The sequence below is a fragment of the Ciconia boyciana genome, chromosome 5, assembly GCF_034638445.1.
Source record: "Ciconia boyciana chromosome 5, ASM3463844v1, whole genome shotgun sequence".
Lineage (NCBI taxonomy): Eukaryota > Metazoa > Chordata > Aves > Ciconiiformes > Ciconiidae > Ciconia > Ciconia boyciana.
Window position 1 is genome coordinate 51,699,699 of NC_132938.1, and position 11,482 is coordinate 51,711,180.

Consider the following 11,482-nt stretch of genomic DNA (forward strand, 5'->3'; position numbering starts at 1 on the left):
TGCAGAGGGGGAATGCCCATTTTCCCAAAGACTGCCCTCTTTTCAGTCACAAACAGGAAATCCTCTCTCAAGAAAGTCAGAATTAGTCATTAAGTGTATATGACTGATTAACCATTTCAACTGTCAGCAGTGAAGAATTTCAAATCAAGACTAGGTGACTACAGGAGATTTATCCCAGTTAAATCCTGGTCATGGAGTTCAGCTCAGGAGCCCATGGATGAAATTCCACATGCAACACACTAAGTCAGCCTTCAAGAGGGGGAAGGAGAGATGGAAGAATACTGCATTAATTCAAGGGGTAGTATATATTTTCATGTGTATTTCTTCTTCAAAAGGCTCTCCAAAACTAAGCTAACAGGTCCACCCCAAAACACATTTAAATGTGTCTTTAACTCCACTGTGCAAAATCTTAGTGACAGCCAACATATGGTCTAGAAAACAGGTACTTTTACACTCTTGTTTCCATTCAAGATATGAGGAGAAGTTGAATCATTAGCCACTCAGAAAAAGGATCAAAGCAGCACCAGGAAGACTGCATAAAAGTGATGAGAAAACTCCTTTCTGCAACCAGACACAGAACTGAGAAGGTCATGACAAGACCTATTCAGTGTCTTTTCTCTGCAATTTTTCTACCACTCTGGTCTTTCCTAAATTCAATGATACAAAACTATTGCAAGAAACTATTGCATATAAAACTTTGGGCTTGAAACCTTCTGCACAGCGCACTGCATTCCTGCAAAGTACATTGGAGACAGGTTCCGGATTTGCAGAAGCCACCAGTACAACCAAACTTTTAACTCTTGGGAGTTCATTATCGTCATTATCCGTTATTTAGGATGGCAACGGTGTTCTGTACAAGCCAGGAGTATTTCAGGACCATCACTAAAGACTGTAAAGGACAAGGATTTCAAAGGGCATGCTACTGGCTGGCTGAAGTACTACGGCTAGATATTCTGTCCATTCATCTCTGCCTCATCTGCCCTAAATTCATTCTGAATCAGCTGCCTAGGATTGGATGACTGAAAGGATGATGTTGTTTGGCTTCATGTCAGAATGGCAACTATGGTGTTTGGAATAATTTCATATAATTTAATATGTCTGGTTGGATACCTCTGGCAGCTCCGTTTGATGGGGTTTGCATCAAAGGAATTAGAGCCTTTAACTGCAGGGTCAAATATCACCCACCTAATTAAGGTTTTTTTTCTGAGCAGCATGTTAGCTACTGACTCTGATGTGATTTTACAATAACAGGTGTGGCTGTGATTGCCAACTAGTTGAACTCATGTGGTGATTAAAGACTAATTTGATCGCTGAAGTTAGATTATTAATCACATTGAAAAAGGAGAAAGGTTTCAACAGGCAAAAGATGAGACAAACTGAGGCCAAGTAAGTGGGATTCATTAGTCATTCTAGGACGGCAGGCTCTACTACTGGAGAAGCAACAACACATGGGTTGTCTTGGAGCATCCATGCAGATGGAACTGATGAGTAACAGCAAATAACACTTGTTACACAGCTCACTATTTGGGATCCTAGTATTAGAAATGTAATGTAATTGAAGCTTGCTTTCTTGGTAGATACCTAACAAAACTATTATTAGCTTTGTCCTCCTTTAACTTTATTTTCTTCTCCTAAGGCTTTTTGCGGAGCAGCTCAAACAGACATTGTGTGGGCTTTCTCCCTGTCATCTGCATGTTTGGGTTGGCTGCTGATAGGAACGTCTGCTTGCATTCCTGCAGGCATGTTCATTTAGATATAACAGACACATACAAATAGCCTGCATGCAGGAACCTAGCTGAAAAAACCCTGTGTGCTATCTTATTAATACATTCAGTCCACTCATCTTCTCGTTAGGGAGCAAGTGTGAGTGTGCTTATTGTCCATCTCGTTGGCAAGCCTCCTGCCACCTTCCTGCCTCCTCCAGCATGGAAAACTGTAATTCTAAAATAGGTCATTTTATTATGAAAATACATTTTCCAAGCAATATTCCCCTGAGGCCCTTCATATTAAGAGCATCTTTTGAACTGGATAAATACTGTTCTGCTATTTCTCAATGTCAACTGCACGTGTTTCTATGATAATGGCTAAGCATGGTCCAGCTGGAAGCAACTCTCAAGGTAGACCATTTAATACAAGAGTATTTCTGAGGGAAGGCTCCCAGGCCTTATGATAGGATATTATCTGCTTTTATTGCAGTGTGGATGGTGTAAAGTGGCCCCATGACTTGAGGTTTGAACTGTTCCCTTTAAGTTGAGGTGTACACTGACCCCAGCCAGGAGGGAAAGACCCCTCTCCTCACCAAAGGGAAGCCCGTCTTTCTGCTAGTTTCTATGCCTGCTATACACAGGAGGAAACTGCTTGTCCTTTCCATTTCTTAGGCATCAAGCTAATCGAGACTTAAACAATCGATAAAGGCTGGATTAATTCCTAAGTGCCAAAAGCACAAGGAGCTAAATTAATGAAGTTAATCCTTCTGTAATACCCATTTGTTAAAGCTCTCCTCTGCATCTCCAGATGGAGCTTGCTTGACTTCTCAGGAAATGAATGAACAGCTTTTATTCCTCAGTCATTGTTTGCAGTGCATCCTCATGCATTTCTAGCACCATTTGCACATGGCCAAAACTACAAGCTGAATTTAGCTCCATGAACCCTCTGTTCTCAGGCATGAGATAAACAGCACAAATTCTGCACAGTCCTGACCTGAAGTCACCATGTACACATATGGATCTTCCAAGTCTATTCATCTGTTGGCTGAGGTAGGTGAAAGCACATTTTCAATTAGTAGTGCTCATGCTTATGGCGTGAACAGGTTTATTTGAAGGACCGGGCAGCAGTCAAGGCCCGAAAGCCTGGTCACTTCATTCTGCCATACCACGGACTGAGGTGACCCTTAGAAATACCACTTACCCTTTCTGTGAAAATGCCTTTGGTGCTGCAGCTAGGAATTGTCAAATGTTATCACAGCTGCATTTGTAATTGGGATACCTGTCCCTACAGACTGGACGGAAACCAGGACATTATTTTTCAGAGTGCTGAAACAGGACATCCTGTAAGGGTACTGCGTAGCTTGAGTAGAAATCTGGGTTCTGATAAACTTATGCAGACCTTCATAGCCCGTTTACTGGCTTTTAACAGATATTGCCTAATTATTAACCTCAAGGGAAGGATTAACATTTTCTTTTAATAAATATGGAGATGCTGCGACGTGCTGAAGTGTTATGAAACTCGCAGCACTTGTGAAATACCAGCCTTTCAGGGTGGAATAATTCTGTCATCTTGTTTCCATACAGCTTTTCTCAGAGTATCATCTTTCTGACAAATATTTTATCACATTACTTCTACCCCTCCCTACACCCCCCAGCATGCTTATTATATTTTATCATTTTCCTAATGACTCATCTCTAAAGCTAAAAGTCTTTCAACTGTGAGAAGTTTTTTGTGAAACTGATGCTTCAGAAGAAAGAGAGTGACCCTTTAGTTTGTTAAATACTAAGGGCTGATTATCCTTCAGCATTTTCTAGCCGAAGGGCTAGCTAACTCCCCAACAGCCAGACTGCTTCTGGGCTGGGAAGGTTTATAGGACTTGTACACCTCTCCACTTTCTGAAGTTGGGACCTGGTGATATCTAGTTGGGACCTGGTGATATCTAGTTCATTCCTCAGTGCCCAAAGGACATCCTGAAACCTGCTCAGAATTGTAGCTCCAGAAAGAAGAAAGAAAATGGGGACTTGCTAAAATGCAATGGTGCCCTGTCCATGTCATTGTCTTTGCCAGGAGATTTCCTATCTGTCTAGTCCATCACACCGACTTTCCAGATTTGCTCTGCTGTTTGACGCTGCTTTTGGACATACTCCACAGTCAGAGTCCTCGGCCCTATGGAAGGAGAGGGACTGTACCTTGAGCACTCAGCAGCCATGCTACTTTTTGGACTAAGATCCCACTGGCAACACACCAGAGGTAAAGCACCAGTCCTTGGACTTCATGTTTTACAGTTTCTTTACTAAGGCAAAATGACTGCTCAAGAGTAGAAAATCACTTTCAGGTTAAGAGACTCTCTTAACTCTAGGTTAAGAGACTCTGCTCACGCCCGAGCTGACAGACACCACGTTCCCCTGGTACCAGAGAAACCACGCTGCAGCTCTGCCCTCTACCAACAGGAACACTCATCTCTTCCCAAAACCATGTAAAATCAGATTAGTAACCAGTCTACTGTTCTTTTCTTTTTCTGTTCCACCCAGGAAAGGAAAAATCCATCCACCTGAAACTTATGCCCAACCACATATTTTTGTTTTGCACACAAATGTTAACAAACTGACTTCTGTTTATGCAAATTTAAGGTAACTTCAGATCCTTCATTATCCTGTGTTGGAAATTCCCGCTGTTTCCATGATAACAACTTGACTGATTTTCTCAGATTTCTAGTGATTTTTCCATGGAGCAGCAGGTCTACTCTTGCATGTAAAAAGGGGGCCTGGAGCCACTGGAAAATTTCTGAATTAAATCTTCACTGACTTCACTGTCATCATTTGAGAGAAGCCATTGCTTTTTATAGTATCCTTTTAAGATCAGTCATAATGTAGCATAGTATTCACGTCCTCTATTTGGATTTGTTGTCTTTTTGCATGAAGAGCAGTAAAAATAATTGCACAGCAACTTGTTTCATTTTGCCTTTTTTTAATTTCCCTTTTAAAAAATGAGCTTTTTGTTTGTTTGCACATTAGCATCACTGGGAAAGATTTTCACCCCTAGAATGCAGCCTGGGACCCTGATCACAGTAACCGATATTTGCTCAACTTTCTCCAAAATAAAAAAGAAAACCACACATGAATATAGAAAGCCATCTTGTTCTTCAGGAAAAAACACCAACTGGTGATAATTGCATGAGGATTGTGAAGAGCTGACAATATTAATTACCATCACTGAGCTACAGCAAAATCACGAAATACAGGTGTCACAGAGAGAACTCAAGCTTTACTTTTCCAGATTTTTTGAAACACCTGGTCCATTTAGCAGAAAAAAAGGTCAGAAAAAAGGGCAAATAATAAGATCCGCCTCTCCAGAGCTGAATGTTTGGTCACTACTTTCTGCCTATGATTGGTATATCGTTTTTTCAGACAATAAGAATACATTACTTCTGATTGCAGGCTCTTTTCAAGCAACCTTTCCTACACCAGTTCACTTCAGTCCTAATCTATGCTTCAGTTGAGATTTGCCCATAGCGGTAGCTAACTGAACTACTGGGGTAGCTTTGTTAGCTCTTGCCAGACTTTGCCAGACTACCAACCCTTCAGGAAACACAGCTCTTCTCCCATTTGTGCGTGTGCATTAATGTACAGGCACATAAATGAGAGTACGGATGTTATTATGATGTAACTATGATTAATCCATAGACAATATGAATGATTTTAAACTTTGCAATGCTGCTGCTTCCTGGATCAGAAGTTTGCCAGACCGCATTGAAGACTCCCATCTAGCAATGTGCTTCATATCTATTTTATCATAGTTGAGTTTGTGACTGTGAGGGTTGCCCAAGAGGGAGATGAGAAATATCTCAGCTCAGAATACACTCTTCTTATGATCCTATTCTAAAAACCTTCTCCACTCCCTCAGCAGAATATTTTCATCTCCAACGCTAGACGACAGTGGTATAACTTAGCTTGGAAAATGAATCGTTACCATTTGCCAAGTGATACAAGCTTTGAGTCTCAGCTCAGAGCTGGGCTCCGCTATGTTAGATACAGATACTAATAGTATGCAGAGACGCTAATAGTACCGATACTAATAGTTCAACAAAGCACTGGGGTGTCTGTTTGTGTCCCCCTTGATTAACTCCTTCTTGTCCTTCTAAGAGAACTACTTTCAGAGGGAGGAAAGCAGGCAAGGAAGCCAGCAAACTCAACTGTTATTACCAGGTTTTACTAATGTATAATAAATACAGTAAAATGAACAGTAAAAGTAATGGGTGTTGCTAATAATTACAACCACAGATATAATAGATACAGACTCTTGTTCCTGGGTCATTAAAAAAAAATAACAGGATCTCCCTGGATGTCCGGTTGATAATGGCTGTGGTAATAGCTTCCATACCTGCTACTAAGTTTTGTAACACAGGATCATGGAGTTACAGATGGGGGAAAAAAGAAGAATTCAGTCTGTCCTCTGTGGACACACCTGTAGCACCCTGATAGAAGCTTTTACAGCAGTTCATTGTAATATTTGTGATTGTTGCCATTCTTCCCTCCACTTAATTGTTTTCCCCAAGTACATGTGTCTACTGCTGACAGAGGACAAATTGGGGCAAAATGATATTATGCTGGTTCCTAGTCATTACTTCTTTGGTCTCCGCCTTCCCCTTTGCCTCTCTCTCTCCCCCACACCCCGCATGGAGTTGCAAACGTTGACGTTGCATCTTGTCCCTATTTACTCAGCAGCGTGCTGACACCTCTGCCCTTTTGGATCTGCTGCCAATTTACAAACACGAACTCTTAGCCATGGACTCCAAGAAACAAACCACTCCACTTTAATAAGTAACTGATCATCTGTGATTAAATTTTTAATCAGTACAACTCTTTGTTTTTATAGAATTGTTACTGAGTTCATATAGAATTGTTACTGAGGTCATACAGAACTGAGTTCAAAGTCCATGTATATCATAAAACGTATGTAGCCCTTTTCTATGTTTACTATTTGCAAAAGTAAACTGTGCTCAGATACGCTCTCAAAAGCTTTTCCTACTGGAAGGTAATTTAATTTCACTCAGAACATATCCAGAACTTGTTTTTCCCTAGTAAATATTATAAATCTTTTTTTGTTCTGACTTTCAAGAAGGTGATGTTTACCTGAATGATCCAATGTATAAGACCAAATATGGGATCAATTTAGACATCTTGTCACATAGTATCGAGGCTTACAATTAGGGCTCTCAATTTGTATCCAAGCTTAATACAGAAACAATGCTGGGTGACTTTTGTTACATTTCTAATCTTCCATAATAATATCAAAGTACTGGCAGTAACGATGCAGCTAATTTTAAACAATTTTGCACAAATAGAACCAGTTCATAACCCTGTAGGGCAGGTACAAAAGTTTTATCAGCTATGAAGTTGTCATATGCAGTTAGATAATATCAGCTCTTAATCCAGGATTGCTCTTAAATCCACAAAGGCAACAGCCTATAGCTCACCTCTGCCTTTAATGTGGGGGTTATAAATTAAGAAATGATGTGCTGCTAGACACACAGTTGTACAAGTTACAAAATTTTGCTCTGTCTGGAGCTGCAAGACTACGAGCAGCTTGCTTTTACTCCTACATCAGTGACAATTTCACAAACAAATCAGAGGCAGGATGTTGTTCTTAGTATAATCAGGTTCTCCTTGGTTTCGACTCCATCCGATTGAGGGGGTTTACGTTGTTGAAAATAAAGGTGGCAGTAACAGTTGTAGGACCCAGATCTGACAAATTTTACTACTGCCAGCATATTTTGCTAATGAAATCCGCCTAACTCTAACCTAGCACTTGTTGGACAGCCTTCAACTGACACTAAGTTTGAGACTCATAAAAATACTATCGTCTGTCTGTCTGTCCTGGCCTTGTAGGATTAATTAGCAGCCACTGTTCTTAGTGCTGGGCTGACCCAGGATGGGCATCATGACTCAAGAATGGATAAGTTTTGGGACCAGTCACCCTGTGGAAAGATATACATACTCTTCTGATTGCAAAAGGACTTGAAGAGAAGATGCAACCTTGAGAAGGGAAAGCATATGTTGAAAAAAATCAGATAAATTAGCCCAGCCTGGGGGAGAGAAGCTAAGTTTGAATGGATGGGGGAAGGTACCTCCCAGGTAATAAAGTTGCAAAATTTCATATCGGAGGGATATACAATTATATGTGTAATAAACAATTCCTAAGATGCTGACACCAGCCTGTAGAAAATTCACCACAATTCTAGAACTCATAGGGTCACTCTATTCAATCAGATGTGATATCTGATCTCAGTAATGATTTTCACTCCCTTTAAGGGTACCTCACTCATCCATCACTATACTTAGTGCAATCTTTTGTACAGACATATTTTCAGGGACTTGAACAGAAAATCAAAAAATCCTGTGTGAAATTTCAAGAAAGCTCATTGTCCTGGCACTTAAGTCATTACATGATCAGAATGTACTTTTTCTTAACTTTAACACTTTGAAGACAGTTAGGTCATTCTAAAGGCTGAAACCTGCTATCTACATTCATGCAAACAAACCTTACTCACAAGGATCATCACCTGACTTACTTCATGGGATGGTCTGCATGTACAGGTAAGGTCTTCAAATTTTGGACCTTTCTTACATCACCCTCCCTCAGTGTGCATTGAGCTCTTACACAGGGTAAGTCATAGTGGTTACAACCTCCCCCCCCCCTCCCACCAACAAACAAAGAAAAGCCTACTTCAAAGGACTTTATTATTTTGTACCATATACCACAGCAGGAGCCTTCAGACTGCTCAATCTCATCCTTTCAGCCCCCTTCAAGCTGCTACGCGCTACTGGAAAACTTGACAATACCCTGTCAAAAACACCCACCTCTGGCCCGTACTCTCCTATACTTGCTTTCTAAAGAGAGCTATAAATCCAGGCTTGAGCACACTTCAGAGTAAGTAAAACTCACAAAATTCAAGTTAAAGATTCACAACATAATGACGATGTATGTATGAGCCTAGACTTCATACCCAGCAGCGGGATTTACAGTTCTGTAAAGCAGGAAAGCAAATCTCTTTCTCTTTCACCAACACTTGGAGGCACAGCTGAGCGAAAGCAGTTACGAAACCAATTCACTAATGGGCCCTTTCAGTTTGCATACTACTCAGTATAACTTCTCCCCCAGTAAACTTCAAATAATTTTAAAGTCATCTGGAGCAAATGCTACCACGAAGAAGAAAGAGGGTTTTAGCACGGAGGTCCCAGGAAAAAACTCAGCTGACTTCTACAGGGAGAAACACCAGAACTCTATCATCATTCCCAAGCTGCAGACTCCCTGGAAGTTAAAGTGATGGCAGGAGGGAAAAATCCATTTAATAGAGGCAGATTCAAAGTTATGCATGTAGGAGGATTTAATTTAAATGCCCCTTTCAGGACAGGCAACCAGCTTCTGAGAAAACCCTGGCTCGCAAAGAAACGCAGGGATCGCTGCATGTAACTAAGGGAACATAAGTTCCCACCGTGTAGTCGTGGGAAAGAAAAGTTCGTGCCATTGGGTGAATAGACAGGGGAATACTGAGCACGAGGTTATTATCTCCGCATGTGACACTAACAAGAGCCTTCCTGGAACCCACTGCGCAGCGCCGGTGGCCAGCAAGGACAACGGTGGGGGCTCGGGCTCGGAGAAGAGCGGCCGAGCCATTCCTCCTCGGGAGCATCTGCATGCCAGGGAGAGACCAAAGGAGCTCGGTCTATTTATCTCAGAGACAACGTTAAGTGGCTATTTAATTACTGCCCTTAAATACTTGAGCAGAGAGAGATGGTCTGAAACTAGATAGCTATTTAATCTGACAGACAAAGACCTTACAAGATCCAGTAGCTAGAAGATGAAGTCAGAAAAGTTCAAAGTGGAAAAAAGATGCAAATCTGTAACAATATTAGCAATCGGAGCCAATTATCCAGGAATGTAGTGAGTTCCCCATCGTTGGAAGTCGTTAAATCAAGACTGTTTGAAGAGGCTGGTAGGCCAGACCTTGGGCTCACTGAGGAACACTCTGTGCTTTATATCACGGAAGAGGTTAGACTATGGGACCACAATAATTCCTTATGACTCTAATAAATCCACCAGCAGCATTGTTATCTTCTCCTGAGAGAAAAAGAAGGATGAAGGGAAAAAGTATTAACGACGCCAAGGCCTGTATGGGGCACAAAAAGTAGGCTGAGCTGTAGACAACACAAGTCACAGACTGGGAGCTGGCAAGATCATCCATAGTTTTGCCACTGACCTCAGCAGGAGGAAGCAAAGGCCGCCAGGGACCTGCGTCCAGCCCCAAGCCAGGCTGCTGAACGCGCCTCTAGCGAACCGGCAGCGCGACCCTCGCCGGGACGCGCACGGCCAGGCCCGCCGCCAAGGCGGCCTCTGATGGGACTGCAACACCACAGCCCGCAGCCCCAGCGGACTACCCCGCCGCTCTCAGCGCAGCACCCCCGAGAGCGCGGCTTCGGGAGCCCCGGGTTTCCGAGACACTCGTCCCGGGGCACACCGGCACACCCGCACGCCTCCCTCGCCCCGGGGAGGCCGCGGGAGCGGGCGCGGGGCGGCCCTGGGGGACGCCGCTTCGCCGTGATCCCCAGGCTGGGGGGCGGAAGGCGGGGGCCGGGGCCGTCCCCCGCGGCGGCGGCGGCGGCCTCCGGGGGCCCTTTCGCGCTGCGACACCGCGGCCGCGGGCCGCCGACACGTTGCCGTGGCGACCGCGCCGCTGCCGTGGCGGCCGCGCATCCCCCGGCCCGGCCCGGCCCGGCCCGGCGGCGGCGGTGGGGGGGGGCAACCTTATTTTTCTTTTTCTTTTTTCTTGTAAGTTTTCCGCGCTCCCGGACACGCGGGAGCCCGCCCCGCCCCCAAGCGCCGGTAAAAATCAGCAGAGCGTTAGAGAGGCCCCCTCGGGGCTGGCCCGGCCGCCCCCCACCCCCGGGTGTCCGCCCGGCGTGGCGGCGGGCGGCCGCAGCCCCCCCACCCCGCGGAGGAGGGCACGGCTCCTCGGGGCGCGCTCCCCGGGCACGGCTCGGCCCTCCCGGCACCCCCGCGCCGGGCAAGGCCGGCAGGGCGAGGCAGCCCCCCGCCTCGCCACCCCGCCGTGCCCCGGGCACCTGTCCTCGCACCGAGCCCGCTGCTCTCCCGCGCCGAAAAAAACTTGCTGGGGGGGCGGTGGGGTGGGGTGTAGGTGTAGGTGCTCACGATCCCCCTCCCTCCTCCCCTTACCTCCGCGGCGGCGCCCGGGGAGCCGCGGGCAGGGATGACCTTGCGGAGAAATGCATCATCCGGGCAGGAAAACAAGCCCTTCCTCGGGGTGTGCAGCGGCGGAGGAGGGCGGGCGGAGGGAGAGGGAGGAGGAGGAGGAGGAGGGCTCCGCTGGGGTGGCCCTCCCCGCCGCGGGGGGCAGGGGGGAGGCGATTCGTGCCGGCTACCGAGAGGCAGCGGCGGCGGGAGGCTCGGGCAGAGCGGCCCCAGCCAGCCGCCGGCGCCGCCGGGGGAGCCGTGCCGAGCGGGCGGCGGCGCCTCCCGGCCGCTCGCAGCTGCGGCGGCGGCTGCCCGGCTTGGGGAGGGGGGAGCGCCCGGGCTGCGGCGCCGGGGCCGGCGCCGGGCTCCCCCCCGCGGCCGCAGGGAGAGCGGGGCAGCCCCCGGGGGGCGGCGAGGGAGCCCCGGCCCGCGGGGAGGGCACCTCGGCACCCCGCCGTCGGCGCTTAGCCCCTGCACCGCCGCCTCAAGCCCCCCCAGAGCCGGAGGGCGCGGGCAGGTACCT

General features: G+C 46.2%; 1 protein-coding gene across 4 annotated transcripts in view; it reads right to left on the minus strand.

Moving 5' to 3' along the window:
- Positions 1-11,253, minus strand: part of GPRIN3 (GPRIN family member 3) — a 36,195-nt gene extending 24,942 nt beyond the window's left edge. For all 4 annotated transcript variants that reach the window (XM_072861594.1, XM_072861591.1, XM_072861592.1 and 1 more), the window contains exon 1: positions 10,942-11,253. The gene's annotated coding sequence lies outside the window, so the exon portion shown is untranslated. The remainder of the gene's footprint in view (positions 1-10,941) is intronic.
- Between the last annotated feature and the right edge of the window lie 229 nt (positions 11,254-11,482).